Source organism: Schistocerca americana, chromosome X (genome assembly GCF_021461395.2).
Source record: "Schistocerca americana isolate TAMUIC-IGC-003095 chromosome X, iqSchAmer2.1, whole genome shotgun sequence".
NCBI classification, from domain to species: Eukaryota; Metazoa; Arthropoda; class Insecta; order Orthoptera; family Acrididae; genus Schistocerca; species Schistocerca americana.
In genome coordinates this window covers 874478121-874489786 of record NC_060130.1, presented here as the reverse complement: position 1 = coordinate 874489786, position 11666 = coordinate 874478121, and the positions used below count along the sequence as shown (strand labels likewise).

General features: G+C 45.9%; 1 pseudogene; it reads right to left on the bottom strand.

The window, feature by feature from the left end:
* Positions 1 to 4764: 4764 nt before the first annotated feature.
* On the bottom strand, positions 4765 to 4883 carry LOC124556891 (annotated as a pseudogene).
* Between the last annotated feature and the right edge of the window lie 6783 nt (positions 4884 to 11666).

Genomic DNA, 11666 nt, shown 5'->3' with positions numbered 1-11666 from the left:
GTCGTCGAACTGTTCGTGCAGATGCTTGTTGTCCTTCAAACGTCCCCATCTGTTGACTCAGGGATCGAGACGCGGCTGCATGATCAGTTATAGCCATCTCTACTGCTAGTGATACGAGGCCGTTGGCGTTCCGTATTACTCTCCTGAACCCACCGATTCCATATTCTGCTAACAGTCATTGGATCTCAACCAACTCGAGCAGCCTTGTCGCGATACGATAAACCACAATCACGATAGGCTACAATCCGACCTTTATCAAATTCGGAAATGTAATGGTATGCATTTCTCCTCCTTACACGAGGCATCACAACAGCATTTCACTAGGCAACGCCGGTCTCCAGATGTTTGTGTATGAGAAATCAGTTGGAAACGTCCCTCATGTCAGCACGTTGTAGGTGTCGCCACCGGCGCCAACCTTGTGTGAATGCTCTGAAAAGCTAATCATTTGCATCTTCTTCCTGTCGGTTAAATTTCGCGTCTATAGCACATCACCTTCGTGGTGTAGCAATTTTAATGGCCAGATGTGTAGTATGCCTGTCCGCACGTTCCCCTGCTGTCCAACATCGGGCCACATTACATTCGAATGCTCAACAAATCTGGCGACTGCGCGATTCGAATAGCCAGCCAAACTGAGACACACAACGAGTCCACTTTCACACACTCTGTTAAGTTTAGTTTACACGACGACACTAGGTTGCAGGCAACTGCGCTACCGGCCACTGCGAATGCGCGCCGCGTAATTGCGCAACTCGTTGGAGAAACTAAACACTTCCCGCGTGTTCCGACTTTGGCGACACTAGTTGCGTGAGTTTGGAGGTTATATGTGTTCGTAGAGTGTAGCCAAACTGAGATATGACTTAGGGAACGGAGAATAATGTTCGCTTTTTGGATATCTATGCTTTGCATAGGTGTTAGTGGGATTTCAGTGATGCTGATTACAAAAATAATCAACATATTGCTGCCGCTGAGGCCGTTATGTGCGATCATAACATAGATGGTTTGACAATATCTGAGCTGCAGGGTAAAATTTATTGAGTTAGGAGCACATATACAACTGAATTAAGAGAAATAAAAGCAAGCGTAATTCTAGCTGTGGCAATGCTCTCGTCTACAAGACTCAAGTCCCGTCGTTCCAGTTGGCCAACTCTTTGTTAAGGAATGTTGTTGATAGGAGGGAAGGCTATACCAATTCAAGAAGCTGCATTCTCTATACAATATTCATCTATTTAAAACGTCGCTGCAGTGCTCTCCATTCACATATGTTAGAATTTTGAAATATTGCCACTGTAAAGATCTATCTTCAAGAGAGTAGTTTGCAAACCTTTCTCTTCTTAATGCGGCCTGCTTCGAGTAAGTATTGTTGCTAATGTTAATAATTATTACTGTTAATGTTAATAATTATTGGTGTTAGTGAAACAGTGTCATCACCAACTAAAACCGTATCTTTTAGCATGCGGATTGTTCTCGAGTGTAATGCACGCAATATGATATGTAATTTCAGTTCTGGTGACAGTGCTTCATGCGTTACAGTACCTTTATTCCTTATCGCATAATTAACTCTATTTAGAAGAAACGTGAACAGTTCTGGTGACATTCTAAGATAATTAAAAGAACTTCTTGGATCTTCCGTTATAAATTATTTCAGCAAGAATGATGAGCAACCGAGCTGACGTCTTTTCGCCGGCCGCTGTGGCCGAGCGGTTCTAGGCGCTTCAGTCTGGAACCGTGCTGCTGCTACTGTCGCAGGTTCGAATCCTGCCTCGGGCATGGATGTGTGTGATGTCCTTAGGTTAGTAGGTTTAAGTAGTTCTAAGTTCTAGGGTACTGATGACCCTCAGATGTTAAGTCCAATAGTGCTCAGAGCCATTTTTTTGACATCTTTTCTTCAGATAGTCACGAATCGAAACACGTTTCTAATTCTTTTCTTATGCAGTGATTCCACGCAACATGCTTTACCTCCATCACAACTCGTGCGACGTGCAGCTGCCAAAACTTTCATTTCAGACACGACTCAAGGACCCACAAAACGACGAAACGGAAGTGTATACTGGTGTCGCCGTGTCATATATGAAACCACTTGCGTGCAACTCATTAGACACAACCGAATGTCGTCGTGTAAACTAGGCTTTACGTGCTGGTAACGCTGTTTCACACGGTATCTCTGCGTCCTTTATACTGAACACTCGACATCTGACGCTGTTCATTTCTCTTATATACTCTACTAGGGGTGGTAACAACACTAAACATGAACAAAAGCCGGCCGCGGTGGTCCAGCGGTTCTAGGCGCTCAGTCCGGAACCGCGCGACTGCTACGGTCGCAGGTTCGAATCCTGCCTCGGGCATGGATGTGTGTGATGTCCTTAGGTTAGTTAGGTTTGATTAGTTCTAAGTTCTAGGGGACTGATGACCACCGATGTTTAGTCCCATAGTGCTCAGAGCCATTTGAACCATGAACAAAACTAATGTACTCTGGTCGCCGTTCTACCTGTCACAGAGAACTGCAACTGTAATAATTTACATACCACACAATGTTGTGCACGTGTTCGAAGTTACATTAACATCCGATCAAGTCTTGTAGATGCCTCAGGTTTTTTTTACCGAGCGAAGTTGCACAGTGGTTAGCACACTGGACTCGCATTCGGGAAAACGACGGTTCAAACCGGCCATCCAGATTTAGGTGACCGTGCTTTCCCTAAGCCACTCCAGGCGAATTCGGGGATGGTTCCTTTGAAAGGGTAATACCGATTTCCTTCCCCATCCTTGACTAAATCCGAGCTTGTGCTCCGTCTCTAATGACATCGATGTCGACGGGACGTTAAACCCAATCGTCCTCCACGTTTTTGTCAGGCAGTGTAATATTTTTCTTCTGTACATTTCTTTGCGAAAAGTTATTTTTGAATGAAGCTGATATAAAGCCTCCAAGATGCGTTATAGTGCATAACAGTATACCGATCACCATGTTACAGCTGTTTGCTGACGCAGTGGAGTGAAAGCAGTCGTCATACGCCGTACAGACTTCGGTGTAGGACGAAAATTAAATTTTGCCTCGGTTTCGAGGTGTGTTTCAGTTTCCGATATAATCAATCTAATATTAGTGCTCAGAGTTTTCGGAATATTACTCACTGTAGAAATTGAAAGATCTAAGTGAAGAACTATATCATTTAAATTTCCAAATGTTGTTGTAACGATACAAAATGCTCAGCTTAAAGGAAGCTGCTACAGAATGTAACAGACGACGTTCAGCTTCGTTTCTTGGAACATCCGTAGTTATTTGTGTGTCAGTCTGTGGTGACCAGAGACTATGTAAGAAAGGGTGGCAGTCTAGAGTTGATGTCATGCCCTTCGTGGAGAAGGTCTGTTTGCGAAAAAGAAATAATTTGACTTCCGATTTTGTCCACTGATGGTCAGTAGCTAATGTTATTCCGTTATCATAGTCCTGCGATTTCTCTACGCTACAAAAAAAAAAAAAAAAAAAAAAAAAAAAAAAAAAAAAAAAAAAAAAAAACATTTTCTTCAATGTTACTAATGATTCGAGAACATTGTAAGATGTTTCTGATTGCACTTTCGAGCTCTTTAATTAGAGACCCACCTAGGGACGGTCTGAACCTTTGCTTTTTCCAGCAGTCTGCTGTGAGTGGTCAGCTGATGTGTAGCCCATCGATCCGAGATAACAGTCCGCGCCGGCCGGGGTGGCCGTGCGCTTCTAGGCGCTTCAGTCTGGAACTGCGGGACTGCTACGGTCGCAGGTTCGAATCCTGCCTCGGGCATGGATGTGTGTGATGTCCTTAGGTTAGTTAGGTTTAAGTAGTTCTAAGTTCTAGGGGACGGATGACCTAAGATGTTAAGTCCCATAGTGCTCAGAACCGTTTGAACCATTTGAACCATAACAGTCCGCGATAGTCAACGTCGACCTCCGACATCAACACGTTGTTGCCTAGGGCAGTTGCCTGTTGTGGTGGCTGTTTCCCCAGAATCGAAATATACGCGGCACTTTCTTGATTCGGCGCCAAGAAGAGATAGAACGCATAGAGAGGCCACACCATGGCGACAGTGAAGCACTGTGAACGACCCTTCGCAAACTCTCGAAGTCTGTCGCCTCATAGCTGAGTCAGTAACACAAATAAACAGAATATAACACAATTAACAGCGGAAACCGACATGTGTGAAAGTATATCATAGTAGAAGCAAAGGTGTTCCAGAGAACGTGGGTTCACAGATTAGTCGTTTGCGAGATAACCGCGAATGTAGGTTTACGGGCAGCCACTAATTTCGGTGTGATATTGTGGCTTAAATGGCTCTGAGCACTATGGGACTTAAGATCTGAGGTCATCAGTCCCCTAGAACTTAGAACTACTTAAACCTAACTAACCTAAAGACATCACACGCATCGATGCCCGAGGCAAGATTCGAACCTGCGACCGTAGCAGTCGCGCGGTTCCGGACTGAAGCGCCTAGAACCGCTCGGCCACCGCGGTCGGCGCTGTGATATTACTGACTTATTTAGCACGAATGCATGAAGAATGTAAACTTTTCGATTACCTCCATTTCAAAAACAAACACCGTCTGAACAGGCTTTTAAGACCCAACGGTACCGACCGGCCGCCGCGTCATCCTCAGCCCTTAGGCGTCACCCGATGCGGATACGGAGGGATATGTGGTTAGTACACCGCTCACCCGGCCGTTGTCGGTTTCCGTGACCGTAGCCGCTGCTTCTCAATCAAGTAGCTCCTCAATTGGCCTTGCAAGGGCTGAGTGCACCCCGCTTGCCGACAGCACTCGGCAGACCCGCACGGTGACCCAGCCAAGTGCTAGCCAAGTCCGACAGCGCTTAACTTCGGTTATCTGACGGGAACCGGTGTTATCGCTGCGGCAAGTCTATTGGCCACCCTTTCCCTCCTCTTTCATTGAGCTCAAATGTAATTTTATTTATGACCCATGGTTGGGGAATGTGGTACATTCGTGATGGGGTTCCGATATACATTGGCGGGAAAAAATCGTAATGCCAAAAAAACAATTAATGTAGAGCAATGGAATTTCGGCAATGTATTTGTCTAGGTAACATATTTTAGTTCACATTGCAAGTTCACAGGTTAATGTAAGCGCGAGATAAGCAAATGTGAAATGCTGCTACATTAATATCAGGTGTAACGGCCATAATGTCCCATATGTGCTCTATTGGAGACAGATCTGGTGATCGAGCAGGCCCAGGCAACGCGTCGACACTGTTGGGAAACGTTCCCTGGATTGAAATTGCAGCTCATGAATGGCAGCACAACAGGTCGCATCGCCAGACTGACGTACAGTGTGTGTGGGATAACCATGAGAGCGCATCTGCTATCAAAAGAAATCGAACCCTCGACCATAACTCCAGATGTAGGTATAGTGTGTCTAGCACGCAGACTGGTTGGTTGCATGCCCTCATCTGGCCTCCTTTTAACCACACACGGCCATCACCGACACCGAGACAGAACGAACTTTCATCAGAAATCACAACAGACGTCCACCCTGCCCTCCAGTGACCTCTCGCTTGACTCCACTGAAATAGCAAACAGCCCCAGTTTAGGGTTAGTGGAATGCATGATGCAGTGCGTCTGGTTCATAAATGTCCTTGAAGTAACCAATTTTTAACAGTTTATTGTGTCAATGTAATGACAAGTGCTGCTCAGACTGCCGAACATAGTGATCTTCCCAATTTCTTTCTTTCTTTCTCGTGGCCTTTGTCCCGCTCCAACTCGGGGTCGGCTTTGTTATGACGGATTTGGCAGTGTTAATGGCAGATGGTGCCCGGATGTCGTTCCTGACACCATCCTGGACCCCCCAGGACGGAAGTAGTGTACCCCAGCTGTCTGCGTCCAGTGTAAGTCATGAAATAGTGCGAACGTTATCAAATGTCTGTGAGTCGTGGAACTGAGGCGGAACTTGGGGACCAGCCCGGCATTCACCTAGCGGGATGTGGAAAACTGCCTAAAAACCACATCCAAGCTGGCCAGCATACCGGCCCTCGTCGTTAATCCGCCGGGCGGATTCGATCCGGGGTCGGCGCGCCTACCCGAGTCCAGGGAGCAGCACATTAGCGCTCTCGGCTACCCTGGCGGGTGAACATAGTGATCTTCCCAATGGTACCTTCCATTTGAGCATAGCTTTATTCATTCTCGAGTTACGACTGAGATTTCTTTCTTACAGGTATTACTGTACACGAAAGCTGACGGAGTTAACAGAAGCCGAGCGCACTGAGATAGTCCTAATATCAGGAGAGTCGAGCATCCGTGGTATCGCAGGGGATTTCAACCACCGCCACCGAGACAAAAAAATGGTTCAAATGGCTCTGAGCACTATGGGACTCAACTGCTGAGGTCATTAGTCCCCTAGAACTTAGAACTAGTTAAACCTAACTAACCTAAGGACATCACAAACATCCATGCCCGAGGCAGGATTCGAACCTGCGACCGTAGCGGCCTTGCGGTTCCAAACTGCAGCGCCTTTAACCGCACGGCCACTTCGGCCGGCCCACCGAGACAGACCACCAATTACCCATAGTGCGGCGATGAAACTTCCCGCGAAATTCCGCGGAGCTGGCGCTGTCGAAGACAAACCGAAAGCTTGACGATCGAAAATGTCTACTAAATTAAAACTGTTGAGCTACCATAAGCAACATGAAAATTTCTCTTTATTTTATATGTTTCACTCGACCAACGCGAGTATCTTTAGAACTCCACTGTCCTCGCGATGCGTTGTGCGAAGCGGGATGTATTCCGAACCTGTATTCGTGCATGACACCAGGTCGTAAGCAGTCTCGGTTGAACTTAAATCTTCATGGCGGCTCGCATCGGCGCCAACTTCCGTGTTAAATACCTGTGCACATCTCCCCAGCCATGGTTAGGCGCCGGCCACAGTGACCGAGCGGTTCTAGGCGCTTCACTCCGGAACCGCGCAACTACTACGGTCGCAGGTTCGAATCCTACCTCGGGCATGGATGTGTGTGATGTTCTTAGGTTAGTTAGGTTCAAGTAGTTCTAAGTTCTAGGGGACTGATGACCTCAGATGTTAAGTTCCATAGTGCTCAGAGCCATTTGAACCATGTTTAGGCACAAACTTGGCGAGCGTAGGCATTTGCCTGCAGGGGAACAGCGACCGCTAGAAATTAAAATTATATAGTGAAACGCGTAAAATAAAGAAAGAGTTACATGCGACTTGTGGCGGTTCTATAGTTCTAATTTATAACAGTCGCTGTTCCTCTGCAGGCAAATGACTGCGCTCGGGAAATTTCTGCCCAGCCAGGCCTGGGGAGATGTGGACAGGTATTTAAAACTGAAGATGAAGCTGATGCGGGCCACCATGAAGATTGAATTTCACCGAGACTCCTTACAACTTAATATCATCCCAAAGGATGCACGAATACAGATTCGGAATACGTCTCGCATCGCAAAACGAATCGTGAGGACAGCAGAGATCCGAAGATGTTCACGTTGGTCGAGTGAAACATGTAAAATAAAGAAAAAGTTCCATGCGACTTGTGTCGGCGCCACAGTTTTAATTTCTAACGGCCGCTGGTCCCCTGCACGCAAATGCTTGCGCTCGCTGAAAATATCTACGAATGAATCGAGATCAGCTGCTGTGGCATTACTCAGTAACATCCCAGAGCGCAGCACTCGCCGCGTTTTACAGGAAACTGGGGTCTGCTATAAATCAATAATGACTACTGAGGCCACACAATAATGTGACATACCTCGAGTATGAATGAAGCTACAGGGTGACAATTATTGAACTGTATGAAATGAAATCGTCATAACTTGTGAACGGTTTGCGCCAGGACGTTCAAACTGCACGGTTGGCCGCGGGGCGTGATGGGAATTAGTATGGTTTGGTTTAGCGACGAAACCCACGTTCATCTGGATGGGTTCGTCAATATGCAAAATTGGCGCATTTAGGGGACTGAGACTCCTCATTTCGTGATCGAAATGTCTCTTCACCCTCAACGGGTGACTGTGTGGTGTGCAATATCCAGTCACGAAATAATCGGCGAGATATTCCTTGATGGCACGGTGACTACCAAACTGTGCGTGAAAGTTCTGGAAGATGATTTCATCTCGGGAATGAGATTTTCACTCTGCAGCGGAGTGTGCGCTGGTATGAAACTTCCTGGCAGGTTAAAACTGTGTGCCGGACCGAGACTCGAACTCGGGACCTTTGCCTTTCGCGGGCAAGTGCTCTACCAACTGAGCTACCCAAGCACGACTCACGTCCCGTCCTCACAGCTTTACTTCTGCCAGTACCTCGCCCCCTACCTTCCAAACTTTACTTGGTAGAGCACTTGCCGGCGAAAGGCAAAGGTCCCGAGTTCGAGTCTCGGTCCGGCACACAGTTTTAATCTGCCAGGAAGTTTCATGATTTCATCTCCATTATCCAAAGTGACCCTGATTTCGACAGGATGTGGTTCATCCAAGACGGAGCTCGGCCCCATCGAAGCAGAAGAGTGTCTGATGTCCTGGAGGAGCACTTTAGGGGACGGAATCACGGCTCTGATAGCCAGAAGCCACTGGCATGGGCCTCGATTGGCTGTCATATTCTCCGGATCTAAACACATCGACTCCTTTTTGTGGGGCTCTATTAAAGACAAGGTGTATGGCAATAACCACAAAACCATTGCTGAGCTGAAAACAGCTATTCATGGGGTGATCGACAGCATCGATGTTCCGACACTTCAGCGGGTCACGCAGACTTTCGCTGCTCGACTGCGCCACATCATCGTAAATGATGGCAGGTACATCGAAAATGTCATAACCTAAATCTTAATATCTGTAGTGACATTCACATGTTGAATAAAGTGTGTGCACGCCTTAGTTTGTAAATAATTTACGTTTTTTTTCATATAGTTCAATATTTGTCACCCTGAATGCTCAAATGAAAGACACCTTTGTCTTCTCGTGTAATTCCTTATCTGTTACATGAGTCACACGACCTCCTTTCGATTTAAAAATCGCGATTTACATTCAAGATCGTGTCATCCACAATGGCTGCCATGCTGGTAACATGGCCTCATAGGTTTTCATCCCCTCCCATTTCATACTGCATGACTTCAAATTTCTGTTCAATCAGCTGTTTTTGTTTTAGAAGGGTAGATTCGCAAAAAAATGGTTCAAATGGCTCTGAGCACTATGGGACTTAACTTCTGAGGTCATCAGTCCCCTAGAACTTAGAACTACTTAACCCTAACTAACCTAAGGAGATCACACACATCCATGCCCGAGGCAGGCTTCGAACCTGCGACCGTAGCGGTCTCGCGGTTCCAGACTGTAGCGCCTAGAACCGCTCGGCCACCCTGGCCGGCGGTGGATGCGCACTTATAGAGAATTCTGTAATGTGGCCCAGCTTCTCCATGTATTCGCCCCTTCTTTGGGCACTGTCGCTTTGGCAGTGATGAAATGCTCTGATATCGCACGTCTTACACGTGCTACGCTCGACTCTGAAGTCTAACGCTTGCATAGCGCTCTATGGCATCTGTGACGTCACGCTCCGATCTACGCCATTCTCCATGTCGATGACGACAGGCGATCTCTAGGCCTCTAATTTAGTTGCTGATGAGTATATTTTAGGTCCTCACAAAACATCCGCATTTTTGCACGCATTTTCTACTTTTCTTTTTTTTCAAGAGAGGGCTTTTTTGTGCAAGAACGTCTGTAAATGTACACTTTAATTTATTATTTTACAAGGCACACACAGAACTTAAACAAAGCACAGCACATAATATAATTCTCAATCTAAAATTGGAAACAGGGAACCGAAGTGAAAAATCGAAAACTGCATGTCCGTTTATGGCTTGTTTCAAGACTAAAGAGGAAGAACCACTATGAGCAGCAACCATCGAAGATGAAGTTGCCGTCTATTGAAGAATTTAAGCAAATATTTTTAGTAATTTAGTTACAGACAAATTTTTCAGAAAAATTGAACAATATAAAAATCCCTTCAGACCTGGGACAAAGAAGTGAAAATTACAAGGGAACGCTGAAAAATAATGCCCCCGTATTTTTTATGTTAAAACTTTTAAAATTGCAAAAGTGTAGACATGAAGCAGAATAAAAATGTAGAATGTTAATAACGTTTGTTTTATTTAAGAAGATTCATGAATTTTTATTCGGAGGCATTACTTTTCAGCACACCCTCGAACGTCAACTTTAGGGAAATCCGAATGTTTGATTACTGCGACATAAGAAAGATATAACTTTCTAACTTTTCCATACCACGAAAAGTTACGATGTCGGTTTGTTCCGCACAACTTCGAAGGGTCACTACGACCTATTCTGATTGACTAAAAATTTCCAACTTTTGTTGTGTTCGAAAGACATCCAAGCCATTGGTATAATAATGCGCAACATTCCCTGGTGGCTAATGTTTCAGCCCAGCAAAATCGAATTCTGACTTTTTTGTAGAGTTCCTTAGAAATCTACCTTTCTACATGCTACGACATCGTCCAAGAAGAACTATGAAAACCTACCGTCATTGCCAGCTAAGCTATAGCAGCGGTGACATTACACGTATCGAAGCACGACCGTTCTATATTCAGTTTATGGTTCTCTGTGACCAATTTACTACGCTGTGTTTCACTGTATACTTTTTAATGCAGTAAGCACATAATCTGCATAAAAAAGGAAAAGCGTAGAGGTAGTAGCTTTGTTTACGGCTTGTTAACATCCAGCGAGCCTGCGTGACCTTAGGCTGTAGGCCTCTCGTCTGTAGAAAGGAGGCCTGTGAGCACAATCGAGTTCCGTTGTGTACCTTTCCTTGCCTCCATTCCCTCCAGCCATATCACAGGTGGTCTCAGACCGCTTCCCGAGACGCAGAGCCGGCTAAGTTACTCACAACCCTGCGCTTCGCCGAAGGCTTCGAGGAAGAATACGCGTTTGCCGTTCGCTTACATGTTACAGAAAGGAAGGATGGATAGAGTACCGACGGGTCGATATTGACATGACTCACCGATTCGCTTGAAGGAAACCGTGGTCTTGCTGGTGGGACGATCTTGTTATGCCGAAAGAGATTCAGAAAACGTATGGAGAATCTAAATCAGGATGTAAGAATGCAGGGTAGCAGCTACAACGATCATCAAATAAATGAAGTGATGTCAAATAAGAATCGCAATAGGTCTACTGACGAAGAGCAGGAAAAAACGTTTGCCTCCTTGTCGTTCTGTGCCTCCATGTAGGATAATACGACGAAGCGCCAAAGAAACTGGTATAGGCAAGCTTATTCAAAATGCAGAGGCATGTAACAGGAAGAACATGGCACTGCGGTCGGCAACGCCTATATAAGAGAATAAGTGTCTCGTGTAGTTGTTAGATCGGGTACTGCTACGACAATGGCAGGTTATTAATATTTAAGTGATTTTGAACGTGGTGTTATAGCCGGCGCACGAGCGATGGGACACAGCATCTCCGAGGTAGCGATGAAGTGGGGATTATCCCGTACGACCATTTCACGAGTGTACCGTGAATATCGGGAATCCGGTAAAACATCAAATCTCCGACATCGCTGGGGCCGGGAAAAGATCTTGCAAGAACGGGACTAGCTACGTCTGAAGAGAATCTTTCAACGTGACAGGAGTGCAACCCTTTCGCAAATTACTGCAGATTTCAGTGCTGGGTCATCAACAAGTGTCAGCGTGCGAACCATAC